The sequence below is a fragment of the Podarcis melisellensis genome (assembly GCF_964234715.1).
Source record: "Podarcis melisellensis genome assembly, chromosome: 13".
Taxonomy (NCBI): domain Eukaryota; kingdom Metazoa; phylum Chordata; class Lepidosauria; order Squamata; family Lacertidae; genus Podarcis; species Podarcis melisellensis.
In genome coordinates, this window is record NC_138545.1 from 31,504,686 (window position 1) to 31,520,658 (window position 15,973).

The 15,973-nt window shown below is 43.9% G+C and overlaps 1 protein-coding gene and 1 long non-coding RNA gene across 7 annotated transcripts in view; both read right to left on the minus strand.

The window, feature by feature from the left end:
* Positions 1 to 15,973, minus strand: part of ASIC2 (acid sensing ion channel subunit 2) — a 381,636-nt gene that overhangs the window by 235,338 nt on the left and 130,325 nt on the right. The gene's annotated exons all lie outside the window — the stretch shown is intronic.
* Positions 4,051 to 6,310, minus strand: LOC309355143. Of its 3 annotated transcripts, none has more exons than XR_014162422.1 (3): positions 6,235 to 6,310; positions 5,362 to 5,432; positions 4,051 to 4,158 (listed from the first exon to the last, which is right to left on the minus strand). It is a non-coding gene; the product is annotated as an uncharacterized lncRNA (long non-coding RNA). The 3 variants fall into 3 exon arrangements; XR_014162423.1 differs by lacking the exon at positions 6,235 to 6,310 and adding an exon at positions 5,992 to 6,228; XR_014162424.1 differs by lacking the exon at positions 6,235 to 6,310 and adding an exon at positions 5,542 to 5,970.

Below are 15,973 nucleotides of genomic sequence, written 5' to 3' on the forward strand. Positions count from 1 at the left end.
ACAAAATTTCCATAAGGGTGGTCATGCTAGCTTGCTTCAACAAAAATAAGGCTCCTTAAAGGTAAATGCTACAATCCTGCACATTTTTGCCTAGGAGCAAATGCTGCTGAACTCGGGAGCTTACTTCTGAGCAGACATACATAGGATTGCACTGTAACAAATTTATTATGGCATAATATTTTTTGTGGACAATATCTGACCACGTGTATTGCCCACTTACATTTGATTACATGGATTGTGGTCCACAAATGTGGATGCCATAATAAACTGCACTCCATAAAATATCTCTGTGTGGCCATCTTTTACCCAGAGGATGAGACTGAATGAAAGGAGAACTTATTTATGATGAGGAGAGCTGCTGTGGTTTATATGAAATAGAAACTGCATTTATGAGCGAAATACCAATATTGATGTTTCCAGAGACATTTCTAAAGTGCGAGAGATTAACGCCTTCTAGATCAATAGGAATATATGCAGCGTCGGGGCTTTGCTCTGTCGAGTTGTGGTGTGTGGATTTGAAAGCAAACAGGAAAGGTGGCCAGACATATTTGCCCTCGTTTCTCCCACCTCCCACTTGCAGAACAGATAAAGAGCTTAGCCATGTTGCCCCTGCAAAGCATACCCTCAGCCACATTCTCTCTCATCATCTACACAGACGAAGCTCTACAGCAGACACATTTGTGGAATAGGCTGCATATCCACCATACTTTTAAAGCACAGCCTCAAAGAATCCAAGGAATTGTAGTTTGTTAAGGTTGCTGGGAATTGTAGGTTTGTGGTGGGTAAATTACTCTTCCCAATATTATTTTTGGGGGAGTGCTGTGCTTTAGATGTATGGCTTGTACACAACCACAGATGGAGAAGGGTCCTTGTATGTGGGTGGAGAAAGGTAGGCTTCCTAATAACAGAAAGCAGGACAATTAATACATAATGTAATGTAAAAGCTATACAAAAATCACAATACACTGTTATCAAATACAGTTCATTTGTAGGGGGAGGGGACCCAAAACCTTGTACTCATTCATAGTTTATTAGCCCTCACAATACCACATCAAGGCTGGTAACATGAGCTGGACATCAGATCTGCTTTGTATGCTCTGTAGTTTTCCACGATTAATTCTTTCTCAAAAACCATGTCAGGCTATTAATGAGCTGTGTTCCAAATCTGCTTTTGATATTCCATACATCTACTTTCCTGTGGCTCCACTTCAACATAGAATACTTTGTTATATTAATTAGTCTCCTATTTATTGCCAGCTAGCTCCCTGCTTTGTTAATTCTGGTTTATAGCCTAGGGAACCCTATTTTTCGCTACCGTTATTTCCTTTCAAAGGAAAGGGAATGCCTCGCCTCAGAAGTCTGTCAAGGAAAACAGGATGCAGATCAAGACAGATTAAGGATGAAGACAAACGGACATGGCTCGAGTGGTGCACTCATTGTGGTTCCATGTTCACCCTTTACAGACAGATGTGCAAATTTCCAAACTGAATCAAACTGTTTCCCCCAGATTATAGGAGAAACTGGCTGCACAGTGTTCCTATTGGTTGGCCCTTGTGGCAATCACAAATCCAACCCACCCACCCAACAAAACAATGTTTTTAAGGGCTCGTCCAAGCTTTACTTGCCCCATGCCTAGAAAGCACAGGGCCAAGTGGTTTTCTGTTTATCACACTACTTTCTCAGGGAAAACCCACTCTTTACCACTGAATTGGGTCAAACATCAGTCTGCATGACACCCAAATGATACTCTGATTCAGTGGTAAAGAGCAGGTTTTGTGGGGGGAAAGCAGTGGGGCAAACGGATGTGTGGATGAGCCTAATTCACCCACCGCTAATGGACGGGCTTTTTTAAAAAAAATGCATGTTCAAGTGGGTGAACATTCCAACACCAATTAAAACAAGGCTCATGAAAGCCAAAAGCCTACCCAAATATTGGGGATGGAGTGGAAAACCATGCCTGAGTCGCAACCAAGTACATACAGTGGAACCTCGGGTTACGTACTGTCCTCCTTACGAACGCTTCAGGTAACAAGCTCTGCTAACCAGTAAGTGGAAGCTCCTGGTTGCAAACTTTGCCCCAGGATGCAAGTGGAAGTTGCGCGGTAGCGGCAGGAGGCCCCATTAGCGAAAGCGCAGCTCATGTTAAGAACAGTTTCAGGTTAAGAACGGGCCTCCGGAATGAATTCAGTTCATAACCGGAGGTACCACTGTATGTGAAACAGCCACAGAAGTCAGAGCCAAGCAGAGATTGCCCCACAGCCAAAAAACCTGCAGCAGTTCTTGGGGGGAAAGTACATTTGTCTTTATCCTAAGGCAGATAAGAACTCGCAGTCAGCAGGGAAATCAAGGAAACATAAACCACAAACCAATTCCTACAACCTCACTGAGGGAAATTTCCCCCTAGTAGATATGAGTACATTTGTTATACTTTACAGCAGGGTGTGGGGGGAAGGCAACATTATTGGCCATCCTTGGCCAACCCTCCAGGAGACAGTATGCCAGCGGTGGGTGTGCCCACTCACACTGCTGGGTGCACACACAATGGACACTGGCACAAACCTCTCTAGCGCTTAATGCATTTTAATTTTTTAATTTTTGCTGCCACAAGCAAAATCAGTGAGGTCTTAGGTGGGTAGGGGTTTAGGAAAAACTGCTACAAAGACCAGATTGAGCACTCAAAGTGGTGGGTTTTTTTCAGGGGGTACGCAAGGGTACCAGCACCTCTTTTTGTTGTTGTTAAAAAGTGTGGCACTTACTGTAACAACTTCATGGTGAGTACCGGCACCTATTTTTCGGGGGGGGGGAGAGGGAGAAGCACTGGTTACCCCTTGCTCTAGATTTAAATGCCTGGCCTTGAGGGGAACAGAGAAGGGCCTATTCACCCCTAAGACTGTTGCATTCTCAAATAAATCAATAAATTGTGTGCTTACTTGGTAAGAGCACTCTGCAGATGTTCAGAGACATTTTCCCCTTTATTATTATTTCCCAGGATCCAGTGTTGGGGCCTTGCATTGGAAATAACTTCTACAAGTAAGCTATTGTAAGAACTGGCTCAGATCCAGCCCTCTGGGGACAACTGTTCTCCAAGACTTGCTAGGGATGCTTTTTCACTTAAGCCTGGATGTGAAGGGGCTGATCTTGCTTAATGGAGATGGACAAATACAGTTGGACATAACTCAGGGGTGGAGCATCTGCTTCGCATGGAAATGGTCCCCAGTGCAATTGCCGATACCTTTGGTTAGGTGTGGGAAAGGCTCCTGCCTGAAACCATGAGGGCTACTGTCTGTGCTGAATTAGATGGACCAAAGTTCTGACTTGGTGCTAGAAAGCTTTCTATGTTCCCAATAATGAACTGCCCCACCAACCCCAGTCTACATTTCCCATATTCCTACCTACCACCAGCCCAAGGAGTGGCACTACCTGCCAACGTTTGCCCCCTTATTCTCAGTGTTGCTGTTTCAGAACACAGCAGGGAGAAGGATGGGGGCTAAACTAGAACCAGTTGGTTTCTACCTGTCATTACTCTGGCTCCACCTACTGTTGACCTCCCTATCTTACACCCTACTAACCCCAACAGGTACCAGCAACTACTACAGTGCACACTGGGGTTTCCCCGTTTCCTGCCGTTTGTAATTTGTTTGTACAAGGCACCATATATCACACTGATTTGTATTTGTGTTTGATAGCAGCACCTATCCTTTTTCTTTCTTCCAACCTCTCTCCACCCAGTCTCCACTTAGTAAACTCAGTTATATAAACAGAAAGACAGTGTGTAGATTTGGGAGGTGGGCTAGATAGGTTTTTTGATCTTGTCTAGCTTTATGATTCTGCATTTGAAGGCTTGAGTTCTGGCACTGGGGTGGGTGAGTGGGTGGGGAGAAGGATTACAGCCTTGGTGAGATCCCTGATCAAATTAAGCCCTCTGGAGAAAGGCATCCTGATTCACAAAGAATTGAGAAGGAATGAAGATCAACGTTTTCTCTTCTGGCTTTCCCCAAACTGACACCACAAGGGAGGGAGGGAAGGAGTGGGGAAGAAGAAAAAGAGGAGGAGCTGAATTCATTTTCTTATGTCTCAGAGATGGGCCTGTGGGTAAGACTGACAGCTTTAATCTTCTCTTTTCTCTTCACTGCCTTCGTTTTCTTGCCCTCTTTTTCACTGGGGATAAAATAGGATTAGAAGTTGCTGTGAAATCTCGCAAAAAAAGGGAAGAAAAGGGCTGTTGGCGGGATGGACCAGGAAAGCACAAGCAAGCTTCACATTGTTGATTGCAACAACATCTGCAGAATGGATAATGTGGGTGAGGGTGGTTGGCTCCCTAATATTCAGGTTTCTCTAGGGGCAGGGAGGGGTTCACTAACACCCTACTGCTGTGCCAAGTAGGGTGCAAGCAGATCCACTAGACTAGTCAGGATGCTTGGCATTTCTGTGCATGTTTAATTGCTTTGGACCTAGCAGTACAGTGCCTGGGTTAAATTTAAACCCTGGACTGAACTGATGGGAGATACCCATTCTGTAGATGGTTAGGTACAGTATTCACTTCCTTCAAATGGCCTGACAAGGATCCCCACTCCACAAAGGTTCACAGCCACACCATACTTGTAAAGCACTTGAACAACCCAAATAATCCTGGGAACTGTAGTTTGTTAAGAGTGCTGGGAATTGTAGCTCTGTGAGGGGTCTCATCTGCATTTTATTAAGTGTCTCCAGTGCTCCATCTAAGTCACTGTCCATAACCTCCAAAGCCCTATATACAGCTTGAACTCTGACCAGATGAGTCTTTTTTCTTCCCTTTCTCCAGTTGCAGCCTTGGAAATTGATTGTGTATTCCTTACTATAATGGTATTTATATATTTGTCTTGATTTATCATGTTGTAGATGTATTGTGTTATGGAGTACGTAGGTGTTGTATGTTATAATCCACCCTAGGTCTTCTGACAAAGGATGATATACATACATAATCACAATCTCCCCAGCTCACCCCCACAACTGTGGCACCCTGCCATTTTAAACAATAAGCACCTATCTGGCTCTCAATCTACATGGATAGATAGACAGGCAGGCAGGCAGGCAAGAAGGCAGGCAGGCAGATAAGCATCAATTTGATGGGTGGGAGAGGAGTACTTTTGGCACGAAGGAAGGGGGCCCTCTTCTCATCCTCTACATTCCAGCTGTGCCTTCCTTGCCCCCGTGCTCAGAATTTTTCGTCTCCTGCTCCCATGAGCAGCTTGCATCCTGCATCCTGCATTGAGGAGCGTGTTCCTGTTAGCACCAAGGGCAGTGAATTATGTCACCACATAATTGCTTCCGGTCTCTGGCACACCCATCTCTCAAGGTAAAAAAGGGAAGATTTGCACTTACTTGTTCTGACTCCTGGCCCTGAAGTCCTTCCTCTCTCCCTATTGACCTTGCTACTTGATCCAGGGTGAAATCTAAAGCCACACAACCCAGGATAGAGACTGTTAACATCTTCACTCATGCAAGGCACATCCACATCCATATGCTAAAAGCAAACTCATTACAATGCTTCATAATAACTACCATGCTTGAAGGTTTGTGCTTGTAGATGTATATCTTTATCATACTGCGTTGTGCTTGTAGATTTATATCTTTCTTATGTTAGGGTGTTTGTAAATTCTTAATCCAGCAATCTTCTATTTTGCTTAGCTTGCTGGTATAGGAGTTGGCATCCTGGAAGGTCTTGCTTGGGAAAATATTGCTTAGGTTTTGAAAAGCTGCCCTGAAGTTGCTGGCAAAGGAGGAGCCAAAGTATTTCAAGGAGCTTGGATTTGCTACATAGCCACTCAGGCTTTTGAAAGCTTACCTTAATTAATTAATGACCTAGCTTAGAAAACTTTTGTGAACATGAAACCAATTGAAAGGAACATCTCCATCTATGAGATCAGATCCTAAAGTGGAAAGGAAGGACAGTGGCCTTCTTGTGAATATAGGTAACTTTAATATGCAAGATGGCAAAGAGCAATTTCTCACTTGCAGGATAGCCCCTGCGTTCTACCAAGTTTGTTTTATCCGGCTCCCGAAAATGAATGCAGAATTAGAGCCTTTCTCAATGAAGTCTTTCTAAATGATCAGTGTATAGGTCAAGAAATATGTAGCTGTTGCTCCTTTGTGATGTGAGTTGCATGCATCTTCGCATACTTTTGCTTCAAGGATACTGCAAGGATCCCTTAGCCCTCAAAAAGCAACATACTGTTCTGAGGAGAATTCAATTACTGGTATTTCTCTAACTAGTGGGGACATTGCAACATGGGATGCTGTGTTGAATACTGGGGTTTGCACACATGTCACAGGCACCTATTGAACAGTGCCTGTGACATCATAGAATCATAGAGTTGGAAGAGACCACGAGGGCCATCGAGTCCAACCCCCTGCCAAGCAGGAAACACCATCAGAGCACTCCTGACATATGGTTGTCAAGGCTCTGCTTAAAGACCTCCAAAGAAGGAGACTCCACCACACTCCTTGGCAGCAAATTCCACTGTCGAACAGCTCTTACTGTCAGGAAGTTCTTCCTAATGTTTAGGTGGAATCTTCTTTCTTGTACTTTGGATCCATTGCTCCGTGTCCGCTTCTCTGGAGCAGCAGAAAACATTGCCAGTGACATAACTCTCCATACCTTGTGCTAGTGATTGGCTTGAAAAGAAGTGGGTCTGAAGCTGACTAGAGCCCTATTCCCACTTTACTCATGTGTGGGGATTAGTGTGCATACTTTGAAGTAGGACCACACTTTTAGACCCACCTCTGACACTATGTCTTCTCCTGCTACAACCGTGTGTTATGTGCAGCTGTCTGTAGAGAACCCTGAGGGCACAATCTCCTGCTGACATTTAGGAGCTCTGCATGATGGGGACATCCAGTTTTGGAGGAATCCAGGTTGTATGGAGCCCCCCTACATGAACAACTGCACACAACACGTGCTGCTGCAGAGAGAAGGCACATTGGGGGCAGGACTAAAACTGCAGCCCAGCTCCAAGGTAAACATGGCAATGCTCTACTTGTGAATAATGTGAGGACAGGGCTTTTGTCTGAAGACAAAGGGTGGAGAAGCTCCTTGACAGCTTCAATGCCAACAGCCTGAAACAGGATTAGCCAACTTGGAGACCTCTAGATGTTGGTGGTCTACAACTTACATCATCCTTGATCATTGGTTATGCTGGCAGGAGTTGATGGGAACTGTAGGGCATGACTCTGGCCTAAGGCCTGATCTACACACACAACAGAATGAGGCAGTAACTGTTTAAAATGAGCATGCTAAGGTTCAAGCTTACCTAAGGTTCAGAGCTGTACTCCTGAAATTAAGATCTATAGAGGCTGCACAGTAGCGGCACAGGACACTCTGTACATTCTTAGACACACTCTCTACATATTATCTCTACATGTGTTCCTGAGCTAGAAAGGTTCAGGTGCTAAACATCACTGAAGCTCAAATTATTACCTCATACATTTCCCCCCTCACCAAAACCCAAAATTTTAAAAATCATTTGATCATCCTCTCTTCTCCCCAAACATGGTGAGGAGAGATTAATATTCCAATTACAAATGCAATAGCAATGGACGAGATTCACATATACATGTGGAAGTTTTCAGCAGTGTGGACTGACTAGCACCCGCCTACAAGCCTCTAACATGCCCTACCAAAGGACCTTTCAGTTTTCATCCAGATCAGATGGGTTCAGACCATTCACCCACAGGACAGTTCCTGGCATTTCAAAATTGATCGCCTGCTGTTTGCAGACAAATTAGAAGGGTAATCGACGAACAAAAGGAATGCCAATGAGCTCAGCATAAACACTCAGCTCTTTTCAGGCCTGGATAGATCTGTTCACAACCCATTTCTGCTGAAATATTTTTAAGCCAATGTAGTTCTATTCACTTCAATGGAACACTGGTGTTTTAAAGATCGAGAGTTTTGGCTCAACTGGGTTGTAAACGGGCTGGATGGGTGTTAATCAGGACCAGCAAAAGATGTTTTGGTGCCTGTCAAATGGCTCCACCCATAGGGTGCGTACAGCGGATAATTTCCCCCCTGCAAGCCTCCAAGTTCTATTATCCTTTTTTGCAGCTCCCAGGAAAACTGTTTCCAGAAGGAAGTGCTCTACAGGCCAGAACTGTCTCCTGTCTCACTGTCAATAACAGTGTTTAAAACCTCCTAGCTGGGTGGATCATGGTACCCTGCCTCATGGTAGGGGCTGCTTCAAGAATGGAAGTGGGTCTCTTATTTGTATAACCAACGGACTTTAGGGCTGGGATTTGGACAGGAAGATCATCAGGCAACATTGTCTTTGTAGACCTTGCTTAACTTTTCTTCCCTAAGTAGCATTACACCTCCATACTGATTTGTTTGCTGATTTGGAATCCCTCCCATCACTGCATCTGCCAAAATGGAAGGGTGAAATTCAGTCCCAGACTCTTCAGAGGCAGATATCAGAAGCAGAATTTAGTTCCACACCTCCTGTATCCCATAGAGGTATGCAGAGGTTAAGACACAGACGCTTAGCGATGAGAACTGAAATGGACACCATCTTCTTAGCCCTTCATCCATAGCATTCCTTCTCTCCCACCAATAGTTCTGTGAATATATTAATGCCAAAATAAATCTTTCACCTGCTCTAATCCTCCCCAGAAACCACCACTGCTGATTGTGCTGTCAGTCACATGTTATAAGTTTTGTATTTGATATCTGGCATTCTCCATTCAAGAACTGACATTTGACAGAAGGTAGCTGTGCTGTCATTTCGATACACCTCTATCAAACTGCTTCCCTAATTGGCAGGTGAAAGCTGAGTTTTAGGAGGCTAAAAGACTGAGGCCTGGAGGAACTGCAATTCCCCCACACCTTTGCTGTATGAAAACTCACATTAGTAACACATGGGGGGGGGGGACATAGCCTTTCTAGGATGTCTGAGCATTGGGGCAAAGTACAATAAAACACAGTTCTACAACACTGAGAAATTAGCCAGTCTAGGAATCCTGCGAGGCCCACACTCTATGGCAAAAGCCTCAGGTACGTGCAGTGCATGTGATACCTGCATTTTTTTCTCTCATTGTGCACTCTGGGTGCCATTTATCCCTAAAGTGCAAGGTCTGGAGCAAAGAAGTGTCTTCATGAGTGGCACATATTATAAGAATTCTAAGGTGTCAGAAATAAAATGAATGTTCGTAAGTGCACAAGGTAAACACACAGACATAAGTACCTAAACCACATGTCTGAAACAGTATGGGAGAGCAATCCTCAATTCCCTAAGGGCCAAACTACCTATGAAATTATTCTTACAATCAGCAGCTGTGTGAATAGTTTTTAAACAAGTAAATAGCAAGGGGGGGTATGGGTGTGCATGTGGGTGTGGGTGGCTGTGCATTCTGGATCTTGACCATAACAGAGGACAGAAAGGGGGGGGAGAATTGCCACCGTTGTCATGATCCCAGTCCAGTGCTGGGTACTGTCCATCATCCCACCTGCTATTTATATCAGGAGCAAAGACCCTCATTGAGCCTCAAAAGAGCAAGCAATCCTACTACCTCTGTACTTTCAATAGCTAACGTGGCAGTAAACAAAGTTCAACAGGAACAGGTTTTTCCACGCTTGGAGAGGCAGCCACCCCTACTGAATTTCTGCCTTTTACTCAGCTATAAATGAGGCAGAAGCCCTACTGAAGGGAAAGACAGCGACCTGCCTGAGTACGCTTGGACCAATCAGTCTCTCACAACAGCCATATCCCACTTTGCAAAGTTGTTAATGAAAGTAAAGAACAGAACGGCACTTTGTGTGTGGAAGAATGCCGAGGAACTTGTAAAAACAATTTATTATATGTTCCTCATTTCTGTTGCTTCTATCCCATAGCCACAGCAGGAGGCTCTTTAATTACAGGGATTAAAGTCATCGCTGAGAACGCAACTGCTAATCAAACACTAAACAATATTAATGAGCCTGGCAAGTTGCCCAGAATGCGGTTTAAACTGAAGGGTAGTGGGGCAGTTTCTACCAGGGGGCCTTGAATCAAACATGGCAGCTGAATGAACTGGCTTCCTGTCTCCGTGAGTACTTTGTGTGGGAAACTGTAGTCAAATATAACTAGCAAGCTTAGGGCTAGTTAATGCATGAAGGGGTTAAGACCACAGAATTGTATTCCTAGACTCAGGTCATGACCCCTCACCTCTGTTTTTCTCCCCACACTCCGTCCATCAACTCTTATAGCTGTATTGTAAATCTAAGACTGACCTGCCCAATGGTGTTGCATTCCTGGGATTGTGATACTTCAGAACCCAGGAATGTGTATTTGGAATGTTCTCTCATGTTTAAAACAACAGCAAAGCCAGTCCTTCACACATATGAAAAATTAGCATGTGGGAAGGCTAACCTACAACCCTTATTCCTGAAATGTTAGCATTCTGTGGGCAGGGAATTTTTACTGTGTGGAGGAACCAAATGTGCAGAACCCATTCATCCTCTGAAATGGTATCACCCCAGTAGAAAGGTTGTATGTACCATGTGCTCTTTCTGAACATGTAACTTGACCTTAAGACTTGCTGTGCCTGGGAATAGAAACAGGGGCTTGATTTTCCACAAATGCATCTCTTTGATTTTGAAATTAAATGTATTATATTTGCTTTACTTTTATCATGGGTTAACCAACGGGGACTTGTGGGCTAATAGGAAGAGGCCAAGAAATCAAACCCCCATTTTTGATATTAACAAATGATGGCAGGCTGGCAGGATCTTTGAACAGCAGTCTCCTGGTATCAACAAGGTCTTGTTCCTTGTATCTGCACTGTTTTGCCTGTTTTATTCTACCTTGAATTGTGCAGGGGAAGGAAACAGGGGTAAGGGGATGAAAGCTGTAAGGTGGATCTTAACATGAACCTGGGCTTCTCTTTCCCCTAAAACCCATCTATGTTGCAACTCTATCCTAGAAACATGAAAACTTTCTACAGACCAGAGTGTCTCTAAGTATGTTCTGTCTTTCTTTCATTGTGGTCAACCATATGACCAATTTGCCTACTGTACTTAGGAGAGATGCATCTAACCCAGGGCTGGCTAACCTGTGGCCCTCTAGATGTCGTTGGACTACAACTCCCATCATCCTTGACCACTGGCTATGCTGGCTGGGGCTAATGGAGTGTGACACCTGTTCTAGCCCCAGGAGGGTGTGTGTGTGTGTGAGAGAGAATCAGGACTGAACCCCATCACCGCCTTTAGAAATTAAATAGTGCTGTGCAGTAGGAAAGGTGATTGGGCTGTTTAAAAACTGTGCAGCACATTCTCTCCTTGCTGTGCAATCAGGAGGTATCTTGTTCAAGCCCTGAGGTGCCTACAATTCACAGCAAACCAATTCAGCCAAGTGCCAGAATTTCAGATTTGCAGCACAGACCATGCCAGGTTCCTACATGTCCCTCTGCAACACTTGGGCCTTCTGACCACAAACATCCTTTAGTTCCCTTGTAGAGCTGGGAGGGATTAAAGGAGATAAGAATGTAAGAACTACTGTGCTGGTGAAATCGAAAGTTCCATCTAACCCAGCACGCAGTCCCCAGCAGTGGCCAGTCACGAGCCAATGAGAAGTTCACAAGAAAAGCCTGATGGAGAAAACCACTCTCTTTCCCACCCCCATTTATCCTGAGCATCTGTTCATCAGAAGTATTCAGCCTCTGAGCCTGGACAGTCTATTCTTAGCTATTATGGCTAATAGCTATTACTAGACATATCCTACATGAATCTGTCCAATCCTTTTAAAAGCCATCTGTGCTTATGGCAATGAATGCTGCAACTTTGTTGTGTGTTGCGTGGGTGGGGGGGAAATATTGCCTTTTGTTTGTCCTGTACCTGCTGCCAATCCATATCACTGGAAGGCTTTGAGTTTTAGCACTTTAAGAGAGACTTTCACTTTTGAGGACGGAGTGGCCAGACTCTAAATGAGGCCATACCACAGACTTACATAATCACAACTAATACTTGTCTCTTTATTTTGAGTTCCTTCCCTAATCTTTCATACTGAAATGGATTTGCCTTTTGAACTGCTGCAACGTCCAGAGCTAATGTTCCTGGTAATATTTTTACAGTGGCCACCTCTGCTCCCACACTGCCTCTGCTCTGTTTTAATATTTATGCCACCAGGGGTGCATTTAGACATGGTGAATATTATGTTAGTCTTCCTGATTTTAATGCCAGTGGTTCTGTCCTGTTCCTTTCACACTGCCCGTACCTGTTGCATTATGGAGCTGTGGCTTTCTGACCAACGTATCGGCATGTCACACAAAATTTAATTCACACCAAAGGACATCGTTGGACAACATCCTTACTCCCTCACCCTTTCCACTTCTGTTTCCCCATGAAAACAGGATCATATGCTGGTATACCACATCATATTTCATCTATTTACTTCTGAAATTTTCTAGGTGGATAGGGTTGCAAGCAGATTATTTCTGGAAACTATTAACACGGAATGAGTGCTAAGCTTCAACTATATTCCACTATATTTTCAGCTTTTACATTGTGTGAAAGCTAGAATATAATACAGAAATTTTCAGTTTGTAAAACAGAATAAATTACCATGTGAATGCAGCTGAAGGATCTTTAAATGTATGGTGTGGACATTGGCAAATTGGGTGAGATTTTGCAGGACCCAGGTAAAAGTTGCACAGTTCAGCTTTCTGGGAATTTATCATTTTTTTAAATCAGAGGCTCTGCACACGCCAGGCACATTCAAAGCACACACAGCTAAGAATTCTGGGAACTGCACTTTACAGACTTACAATTCCCAGAATCCTTAGGAAGCTACAATTCCCTGGATTCATGGCAGGAGGGGAGCTTGAATGTGCTTTCAAAGTATGGTGTATATGTGGCCAAAGATCAAACGCAGATCAAATTTCGAAACCATGTGAGCTGTTGTGCAAATTTGCGTAATTGCAGGAATTAGCTTTGTTGTTACCATTTTTGGACTACCTCGTTGCAAAACAATGATTTATTTAAAAATCCACCATATTGTATATTTACAAGTATTTGCAATGGTTTAAAGCAGCAACTTCAGCACCCCTGCATCCTGCACAATACTTAGCACATATTCGGCACAGTATGAATGCTAACTAGGCACATGGGAAACCTAATGAAGAATGCTATTCTGCAGGTCCCTTTGCTTATTCTGAGTGGCGGGCTTCAACAGAAAAATCCAGTTACCATTCTGAAGTTGCACAAGGTTTGGCTTGCATGTCAGCTTATTAATTATCAATTTCTCACTGTCAAATGACCCCCTTTCACACATGTGCGTTTTGTTTGCAGTTGCAGCACATTGTGGGTTTTGTTGTTCTGAGGCTGCGTAAGCAGTCAGCTGTCCTCAGACGTGTGTGTTTTGGTGATGACAAGATCACCCTGTGAGAAGAAACAGGAGAGGAAGGCAGGCAAAAAGTAGCTCCTGCTTCAGTGGAACCGTCCTGTCCCTGTGGGAAAGAGCAGGAGAGTGAGGGAGGCGAGTGAAGAAGACAAAAGAGCCAGCAGAGGGGTCATCACAGCCTGCTCTTGCTTCAGCTGACTGTCCCCTTTCCCCATAGGACCATCTCCCAGCAACTGCCCTGTGCAAAGGAATATCAGATGTGGGCTTCTGCTCCAGTGGGACTAGTTTTTTTTGTTTTTTTTAAGGTGTGTGGTTCTTGGTTTATCCGTTTTATTTAATAAATCTTCCAAGTCTGAGAGTGGGATAAAAGCCTATTAAATAAATAAATAAACAAACAAATATAGATTTACACAATAAAGCATTCAAACATCATGGGATCGGTTGGTTTGGCTCCTGGACAGGCATATATAGCTTTCACAAGAATGTAGATGGTTAGGCACAAGAGAGTTGGAATATCACGAGTTCCCTGCAGATTTCTTAGGAATACATAATTCATGTTCATGTAAGTGTGATTCATTGAAAGCACTGTGGAATTGAGGCATGAATACCAGAATGTTTGGATCAGCATTCAGAAGTGAAGAGTTTCAGTATTCAACCAGGCAGGTGTGAGGGTGGAAGGTTCTGAATTATGGGAGCAAACTAAAAGAAGTAATAGGAAGAGAGCAGCCTTGACATGAAATTGCAATGGCTTTTGACCAATGTATAGTTGAACAATGGGGTTAGGGAACAAAGTTGCCCAGCATCTCTTTCCAACCACTGAGACAAGTCCCAATAAACATTATACCCAAAATTGGACTTTTGAGAAACACGAAGAAAGCATCAGCATGTTTGGAAGAACCCCAAGTTTGCAGAAGCAGAAAAATACTGAAGAGACAAAAATACCACCCCTTCTCCAAACAGCACAATACAAACTGAGTATTCTCAGTATCCATGGAAGGACTGTTGGCATATCATAAAAAAGAAAACCACTGGGGAAATGGAATGGAATACCCTGAAAGAAGGTGTGACTAGCTGGCTGGCTTGAACACCCAAAAGAACTCCGTACTACAACCATTTGTTCCAGGTCCTATTAGTAATTGCTCCTATATTGCAGATGGAGGCTGAGAGAACAGCAACTTGAACAAGGTCACTTCCTGTTGGTAGGATCCACGCTAGCTGATTTCAGTGGGATCACAGCATGACTGACACAATCCCACTTCAAGTATTCAGAATCAGAAGTAGGTATACCTGTAATGGTGGCCTGTGGGGATGAGCATGGCTAGCTTTGCTCCCTCTTTGCCATTCCTGTAGCCCTCCATTAATTGTAGGGTGAACTTGTGAATTGTATTCCTGGAGGCTCCCTAACCATTTTGGAACCCTAGAAAATCAGGATTCTGAAATGTGCATAAGTACAGAATGCACCTTCTAAACTCACAGAGTGGGAAGGAGATGGTGTCTGGGGTGGTGTGGGAGCTATTGCACTTTCCCCGCCCCCCAAGGTTACCCTTCCCCTTGCATATTTAACTCCAATTCAAAACAACTGAAGGTTGTTGCTGTTTTAAGGGATTCAACCCTATGTGAAATTCAAACCAGATACTTTCTAGCTATCAGATCACAGCCCTTATAGCCTCCTCCAGACAACCTCTTTATTGAGCATTCATCCTGATTTGCTTGTACAAAGCTTACATGGAAGTTAGACTATGTCCAGTCTTTATTGAGCATTTGTTCTGATTTATTTGTGGGTGGTTATACAACAATGAGCATTCGTCCTGATTGGCTTGTGTGGTGGCTATACATATTCCTATTAATCATTCATTGATCTCACCTTTTTCAATACCCTATCCCCTATCCCCTATCACTTTCTTAACCATGAAAAGTCAGTTTTGTGTATGTATAATGTGGATTTGTTGTTCAAGGGCAACAGAGTACTTTAATCCACTTTAACTGCACAAAGCCAAATTTACAGAATGCCCATCAATTTCTCTTGCAAAATATTGACAGTCTGGATGCAACCTATTGACAGCTGTCAGGCATGTCTTCCTAGGATAATATTGAGCTAGACCTGAGCATAGCTGAACCTTCTTTCTTGACATGCTCTTCAACCTCATAACTGAGCAGGGATCCCTTCAATCAAAATCCAGGCCCTCCCTGTCTGCTTCCTCAATCTAAAGCACTGAGCCCCTTGGGTTTGCTGATTGGAAGGTCAGTGGTTCGAATCTGTGTGACGGGGTGAGCTCCTGTTGCTCTCTCCCAGCTTCTGCCAACCTAGCAGTTCAAAAGCACACCAGTGCAAGTAGATAATAGGTACTGCTGCAGCGGGAAGATAAATGGCGTTTCCATGTGCTGTGGCTTCTGTCATGGTATTCTGTTGTGCCAGAATGTTTAGTCATGCTGGCCACATGACCCAGACAAACAGCTGCTCCCTCGGCCTGAAGTGAGATGAGCGCCACACCCCATAGTCGCCTTTGACTGGACTTAACTGTCCAGGGGTCCTTTACCTTTCCCTTACCCTCTCCTTAGTTTTAGTGTAGAACTCATTGGCTCTGGCTCCACCTACTGTTAGCCCCCTATCTTACACCCTTTGAGCC